This window comes from Microtus pennsylvanicus, chromosome 6 (genome assembly GCF_037038515.1).
Source record: "Microtus pennsylvanicus isolate mMicPen1 chromosome 6, mMicPen1.hap1, whole genome shotgun sequence".
NCBI classification, from domain to species: domain Eukaryota; kingdom Metazoa; phylum Chordata; class Mammalia; order Rodentia; family Cricetidae; genus Microtus; species Microtus pennsylvanicus.
Window position 1 is genome coordinate 3,549,855 of NC_134584.1, and position 8,756 is coordinate 3,558,610.

Genomic DNA, 8,756 nt, shown 5'->3' on the forward strand with positions numbered 1-8,756 from the left:
TTTTCTGGTGTTTTTTAAGATTTGAGGTACGTGCAAAAGATTTCTCACATACATTACATTTGTAAAGTTTCTCTCCTGTATGAATTATCTGATGTCTTTTAAGAGTTATGTCACGTGCAAAAGATTTCTCACATACATTACATTTGTAAGGTTTCTCTCCTGTATGAATTATCTGATGGTTTTTAAGAGTTATGACACGTGCAAAAGATTTCTCACATTCATTGCATTTGTAAGGTTTCTCTCCTAAATGAACAGCCTTATGATTTGTAACATATGAAACCCGTGCAAAGGATTTATCACATTTATTACATTTGTAAGGTTTTTCTCCTGTATGAGTTCTCTGGTGTAATCTAAGACAAAAGGCACGCGTGAAGGATTTCCCACAGTCAGTACATTTGAAAGGTTTCTCTGCCTTATGAGTTTTCTGATGTACTCGGAGACCATTCGGACCTGTATAGGATTTTCCGCACTCAGTACATTTGAAAGGTTTCTCTCCTGTATGAGCTCTCTGGTGTATTCTAAGACGATCAGGACGTATAAAGTATTTCTCACAATGACTACATTTGAAACGTTTCTCTTCTGTATGAGTTCTCTGGTGTGCTCTGAGACGAGAGACATGAACAAAGCATTTCTCACAATAACTGCATTTGAAACGTTTCTCTTCTGTATGAATTCTCTGATGTGTCACAAGTTGGTCTTTCTGGAAAAAGCACTTATCACATTTACTACACTTGTATGGTACCTGTCTACTATTGGTTTTATTATTGTTTTTAGCCTGATATAAGAGATAAAAGCACTTTCCATTGGCCATTTTGACAGTCTCACTCAGTTTAAGACTTCTCTTGGATATTCACTCAGTGGTAGATGAGGTCCTGTGATCCTTGATTCACGATGTTTATGTATTTCCCCAATATGTGATATTTCTCTGAAAATGAGAACAAAAAAATATGACCTATGGGTATTGAAGCATATTTAGATGTTTAAAAACTGATGTCTCCTTAAGTTCTATGAGATAAATTACCTAGGAATTCTTGATTGTTTTGTTTTTTAAGTACTTTTATATTTTCCCCTCCTTGGTTCCCCGAGAGTCTAACAATTACATTCCAGCAGGAGATGGTCACCATAATAAAGTTTACAGTCACCTCAGATGGTGAACTTAGAACTTAGTGATAAAGGCAGAAGGGAAGATGCAGTGTGCCAATAATTCTCAAATGTTAACTCTGCAGCTACAACTTAGAATACAAAAGACACCTGCTCCCCTGAAGAACTAGGAGTCAACAAACAACTGCTTTTGCCTAGGGGGCAGAAGAGTAAGAAGAGAGAAAGAGATGATGTTCAATAGTACAACATGGGCAGGAGACTTGCAACCAGGACCAGCGATGGCAGGCTGGAGCATCCTAGGAATTCTTGAAAACAGCTCTCTGCAGAGGCTATTTGTCTTCCACGACTGTTACATGCGATCTTAGTAGGAACCTGTCATCTAACACTGAGGAACGGTAGTAAGTTTCTCATTTTTATGTCAACTGAAAATCTTGTAGAAGTTGGGAAAAATAGATGATTGAGCAATAATGAATCATGACCAAAAAAACCTCTCTATAGCATCATTTATAGAATATGTGAACATTTTAAAATTTCCTTACTGTGTTTTAGAGAGGCCCACAGCTTATAGATTTGTTCTTCTAATAAAACATTATGCAAATCCAGGCTGGCCAAGAAATTAACAATCTTCCAATCTTATCCTCCTTAGTCCTAAGATTAAAGTCATGCTGTCCTCTGCTTCCAGAACTAAATATAGAGAATACACCTCAAAAATACATAAATGAAATGAACAAAAGCAAGAAAAAGGTTCATCAGAAACATTTTTCTCTATGTAAAATCTCTACATTTCTTAAAATTCAGAACTAAGTAAAGATTAAACTGATATTAGTATCAATCCATTCCAATTAAAGTACAGTATAATACAACTTCCTGCTCTGAATGTTCAACATTCATTGAAATTTGAAGTTCTCATTAAATGCTGTGCAAGAGGACTACACAGGTCATTTCATTTCGTAAATAGAATTGGTTGCCTTTTCAGAGAACAAAGAACAAACAAAAGTGCTATGGACCAAACATAAAAAAAATGTTTATTACCAGAATTTCCCTCATTTCTAATAGTCTCTAGATGGGTTACAAAGCAGGTAAACACTGTGGATGAAGCAGATATTCCTCAAAAAGAGAATTATTAACAATAAAACTAGATTGATGTAATTGCCAAGCATCATATCAATGCACATATCCCTGAAATAGTGCTCCAGAAATTCTGATTACTTCAGGGGGATGTGCACATCCACAACCCTGAATGTTCTCAGACCCTATAATGGCAAATTATCCATTTACCGCGTGCTGCTGGAAAAATAATGCTTCCTAAGGAGATAGATTGTTTTTGGATGTAAAGGATCTATGCATACCCTTTTTATTCTACTCCCAGTTCTCTGTGTTATTTGTTGCCTTGAATGAAATGGCCCTCAAAATGAATAGCACTATTAGGTGGTGTGATGTTGTTAGAGAAGTTCTGGCCTTGTCAGCGGAACTGTCTTAACACTGGGGTGGCTTTCAGGCTTCCTATGATCAGGTTATGCACAGTATGGTAGACTGTTCACTTCCTGTTTCCTGCAGGTGAAGATGTAGAAGTCATAACTCCCTCTTCAGCACCAAGCATGCCTGAATGCTACCATTTATTCTACCATGAAGATAATGGATTAAAACACTGAAATTGTAATCTAGCTTCAATTGGGAGTTTTTTCCTTTATAAAAGTTCTAGTGGTCATGGTGTGTCTTCACAGAATTTGAAAAGTTAACTAAGATGGCACTTATTACCGGGAATGGCAGTATTGTGATAGACTGGACCGTGCTTTTAGTTTAGAGGAATATGGACTTTGTTTTTCTGGGTTAGCAAAGAAGTGGAATGCTTTAAGCAGTTTAATGGGTCATAAAAGGAAGAGCACTGGACAACAGTGGTGCTGAGGGTACTTGAATTGTGGGAGCCTGGCTCAAGTGGTATGATAGATGAACACATTTAATATTTTGACTAGAAATAATTCTTGTGATATTTTGAAGAATGTAGCTGCTTTTTTACCTTCTCCAAAAAAGTCTTCCCATGTAGAATTGCATCATTTAAGAAAATTTCAAAACAGCCTTTTGTAGATTTGTTATTTTAGGATTAACTAGTGTTGTCCCTAATGAAATTGTATACTGAAAAAAGGCAAGTTGAAAAAGAATAAATAAATGTGTATAATATAGAGAGAAAAGGAAAATCAGGAAGTATAATGGAGCAAAGTATTGTGTACAAGGAGACACACACTAAGAAATGTAATAAAGTTTGTGATGACCTTGGAACAAGATCCCACCAAGGTGTTTCCAACTTGTGAAAAGGAATTAAAGTACAATTTCGAGCCACATATGGTGGCAAATGCCTTTCATCCCAGAACTCCTGTGACAAAGGGAAATGGACCTCTATGTTCGAGCCCAGCCTGGTCTACAGATTGAGTTCCATGACAGCCAAGATAAGAAAATGAAGGAACCCATGAAAAACACAGAAAACTTGTGAAGGTGCAATTGAGCAAGGGTGCCATATTCCAGTCTCAAGAAGAAGCAGAAGTTTGTAATTTGAGCTCATGGCTATGGTTTTTGTGTCATGGATATAAGAAAAGGGTTATCAAGTTTTCCTCCATAATTTGTGAGCACAGGTTTGTGTTAGCTGTATCGCGGAATGGAGACACAAGAGTCCACACTCTGAAGCTGTGCAAGTGAAGCCGGGATTGCCTTCCAAATCCCAAGAGCTGGAGCTGACAGAAACACAGAATCTCTGTGAAGGGGTGAGGAGAACCTGGCCTAGAGAGAGAAGGGTCTTGCAGTCAACCAAGCTGAAAGGAGTTGGAGATCTGAGGAGCTTTGAAATCAGACATGGAAATGCAGAATCGAGTTTGCCGAGCCCTTTTACAGTAAGCTTTGGCCATATTTTTCCTCACTATGCTCCCTTCCCTATTTATTTGAATGGTAATGTATATTCTTTACCATTATATGCTGAAATATGTGATCGGCTTTTTGATTTTCATTTTACAGGGCATTATATTTTGAGGTTCAAGACTATTTGAACCACAAAAGAAACTCTACAACTTTAGTACTTTAAATAAACTTGCAGCTATTGTAGACTTTGAAATTTTTGAAATTGGACTGAATGATTTTTTGCATTATGATATTGCTACAAGCCTTCAGGAGTGATGGAGTGCAATGTGGTTGTTTAAAAGAAAATTATTCCCAAAGAGAATGGCACTTTAGAAGGTCTTTTCCCCTTCAGGAATATATAGGAACTGTGTATCAAAATATTTCTTGGATAACCATTTATTTGGGAATCTCTTTGAAAATTGCAGTTTTTAAGTCTGTGAAAAATACAAATGGATTATTAGGGAAGAAAAAACTTGTAAGAAATAAATACTTTAGATGACATTACCAAAGGCAGAGAATTAAAATCTTGAATAGTTTCAATATAAAAACTATCTTCAATGGAATTTTGATGGTACACTGACCTGGGGCACATTTACTGAAGAGATAGTCGTTCTCTCTGATGGTTCTTCTCTAAGTCTCTGCTGCAGGAACAAAGACCAGATCCTGTTGACATTTCACATCAAGATGTCAAAAGCTCAAACCTAAAATTAATAAAAATTATGGACAATACCAAAACACATGATAACACAATACCACGATAATATCAGAGATCCTGTCAAAATTTATTCAGAAGAAACAAGAGTAATTTTAAATGGTTGGTTGCAAGAAAATAACAAACACATCATTGTACCCTAATCATTTAAAGAAAATTATACAATAACACTCTTCATTCAGTCAAGAAGCACTGCAGAACATAATTAGAATAAAAGTATACTTAGAAATTTCAGAATAAAATTTTCCATGGAAACCAAGGAAATAGGATTAAATGTGGAATAGTTGAATAGACAGGAGCTGGAGTAATTAACCATACCCAAAGCATAAAACAAGAAAAACCCACTACTTCCAACTAGAGGGAAGAAAAATACTGGTGGTAATTGATCCAATCATAATATAGTTTAAAAAAATAAAAAAAAACAAAACCCAACACTTATACCAAATAGAGCCCAATGAAAAGAAAATCTCAGTAATGAATACAAATGTATGAGACACAGTTCAACAAGATTTTATGAACTCCTGAAGGATCTAAGAAGAAATGTCACACAGGTCAACAGAGTAAAGTATGGGTGTGTGTGTGTGTGTGTGTGTGTGTGTGAGAGAGAGAGAGAAAGAGAGAGAGAGAGAGAGAGAGAGAGAGAGAGAGAGAACTAGTCTAACATAAGAGAACACAGACAAAAATGCAGTATTAGAGGGAATACACTGAAGAAACATTCAGGTCTTATTTATTTTAGAGCAATAAATGTGACCTAGAGAAATGTGAATTATATAAGATAAATGAGATACTGGTAGGACAGGAAGACATCAAACTTCCTTGTAATGATGCTGTGATCAAAGACTTTACCACAGTCACTGTGGGAATCTCTCAGAATTCAGAAGGGAGTTAAGTGATGCTGAAAACTACACAACACACAATATCACTAGTTTTTCTACATATCAATAAGGGCTATTTTAATAAAGAATTAGTAAAATACCACATTCAGGGTGCTTCAAAATTAAACGTAAGAAATGAACCAAATGTCATCTAGAAAATGATGACTGAACCATTTCTCCAACTACTAAAAAATCTGTGGTTTAAAATACTCAACGTCCTTAGTAATGAAATTACAATGTCAAAACCAAAGTTTAGCCGGGCAGTGGTGGCGCACGCCTGTAATCCCAGCACTCAGGAGGCAGAGGCAGGTGGATCTCTGTGAGTTTGAGGCCAGCCTGGTCTACAAAGGGAGTTCCAGGACAGGCTCCAAAGCTACAGAGAAACCCTGTCTCGAAAAAACCAAAAACCAAAAAAAAAAAAACAAAACAAACAAACAAAAACAAAGTTTAGTGATCCTCGGCAGACAATAATGGCTAATGTTAAATTACGGTGATACTTATGGTTGAAATGCCCTCATTGCCAACACTCCAGAGTCAGAAGACAGGGATTTCATTGATTGCATGACACCCTTGACCATTTATTTAGTCAGTTACAGGCTAGCTAGATCTACATAGTGAGGTCCTGCCAATAAAATACATTGAACGAACACCAAGGATCCTATGCTTCATCTACAACCACTGGAGCCAGGGCCCCACTTGTACCTGGAAGAGGGGAGGGTCTGTGCTCTTGACTGGAAAGCCATGCTGTCAGGGCCCTAATACCCCTTCCCCTGGGGCCTCATCTCATGTCCCTCCCCTACCCACTAAAGACCCTGAACCGTGGCAGCAACCTCCCACACCCCCAAACATCCCCCACTGCGTAAGTGGCCACTGGATTCAGGGTGCCACCTGCAGTGAAGGAGGTGAGGACTTGGGACCCCAGCTTGACAGACCTGCATTCTGTGTCATAGCCCCCAGGGGAACAACCCCATGCATCTCCTACACTTAGCAAAGTGCCAAAGTCTGACCATCCCCAATATCCCAACCATCACAAGCAAAATTAGTGATCACTTGTGCTGTATCCCCACCAGCACCTGGAGGAACAGCGACCCCCTAAGCCACAGGCCCCTCCAGCTTTGATTAGAGGAAGAGATGAGTAGACAAGACCGTAAGAATACATTCGACAACATAAAGAGCAATACGGACCACTAGAAACTAGTGGTTCTGCAACAGTAAGACTGCAAATGAAGGCAAGAAAGATAAACCCTAAATATAAATTTATGAAGATAGAAGCCCTAATAGAGGCAATGAAAAATTTCCTTATAGAAGTAGAAGAAACAAAAAATGGAAGGAATCAATAAACTTCTTAAAGAAAGCCAAGAAAAAAAAACAAATAGGTGAAGCAAATGGTTCAATACTCAAAAGAGGCAATAAAGAAAACACAAATCAAGGGAATTCTAAAAATAGAAAAATTGGGTAAATGAACAGAAACTACAGATACAAGAATAAAATAGATATGAGAGAATCTCAGGTGCTAAAGATACAATAAAGGAAATAGAGTCATTGATCAAAGAAAACATTAAAGCCAAAAAATACTTAACACGGAATATTCAGGAAAACTGGGACACCATGAAAAGTACAAGTCTAAACATAATAATGATTGAAGAAGAGAAGAATTCCAGCTCAAAGGCATAGAAAACATACTCAACAAAATCATAGAAGAAAGTTTTTCCAACCTAAAGGACATGCCTATGAAATTACAAGATACTTATGGAACATCAAATAGACTGGACAAAAATCAATCCCCTCCACATAATAATTAAAATGCTAAACATACAGAATAAAGAAAGAATATTAAGAGCCTCCAAAAAAAAAAAGCCAAGCAACATATAAAGGGAGATCTATCATTCTTATACCTGACTTCCCAATGGAAACTACCAAAATGTCCTGGGCACATGTATAGCAGACACTAAAAGACCACAGACACAAGTCCAGACTGCTATACTCAACAAGCATAAAATCACCATAGATGGGGAAAAACACACAATCATAAAAGATGGAAAAAAAAGAAATTTCATGAAAATCAAACAGATTTCAACAACATTGATCCACAAATCCATCCCTACAGAATGTACTGAAAGGAAAACCCCAACCCAAAGAAGCTAGCTGAACTAACAAAAACACAGGCAAAAGATATTCTCATATCAGTAAATCCCAAAGAAGGGACACACACACACTATATCACCACCAACAAAAACCAACAATCACTGGTCATTTATATCTCTTAATATTAGAGGTCTCGGCTGGGCGGTGGTGATGCACTCGGGAGACAGAGGCAGGTGGATCTCTGTGAGTTTGAGGCCAGCCTGTTCTACAAGAGCTAGTGCCAGGACAGGCTCCAAAGCTACAGAGAAACCCTGTCTCGGAAAAACTAAAAAAAAAAAAAAATTAGAGGTCTTAATTCACCTATAAAAAAATATAAGCTAAAAGAAATGGAAACAAATACAGGATTCAACCTTCTGCTGCATAAAGAAATACCCTCAACTTCAAAGACAGACATTACGTTAGAGTAATGGAGTTGAGAAAAGACTTCCCAATTTTTTTTTAAAGATTTATGTACTTATTGTGTATACATTGTTCTGCCTGCACACCAGGAGAGGGCAACAGATCCTCATTACAGATAGTTGTGAGCTACCATGAGGTCACTGGGAATTGAACTCAGAACCTCTGGAGGACTAGCCAGTGCTCTTAACCTCTGAGCCACCTTTCCAGCCCACTTTCCAATCTTTTAAATGGACACAGGAAATGATCTGGTGTAGCTATCTTAATATCTAACAAAACATATTTCAAAGTAACTGTTATCAAAAGAAATGAAGGAAGAAGAACTCATCAGGATAAAGTTTCAATTCTCAACATTTATGCCTCAAATACAGGGACACCCACATTTGTAAAAGAAAGAATACAAAATCTTAGAGAGAACAGATCAAACCCCACACATCAGAGTGGGAGAGTTCATCACCCCACTTTCAGCAACAGGCAGGTAGGTCTGCCATACAGAAACTTAGCAGAAAAATAAGGGAAATAACAGATGTTATGAATCAAATACTTTACATACATACATACAAACAACATACACGCACACATGTACACACACACAACCAAAACCACGAAAGAATACACCTTCTTCTCAACACCTTGTGAAC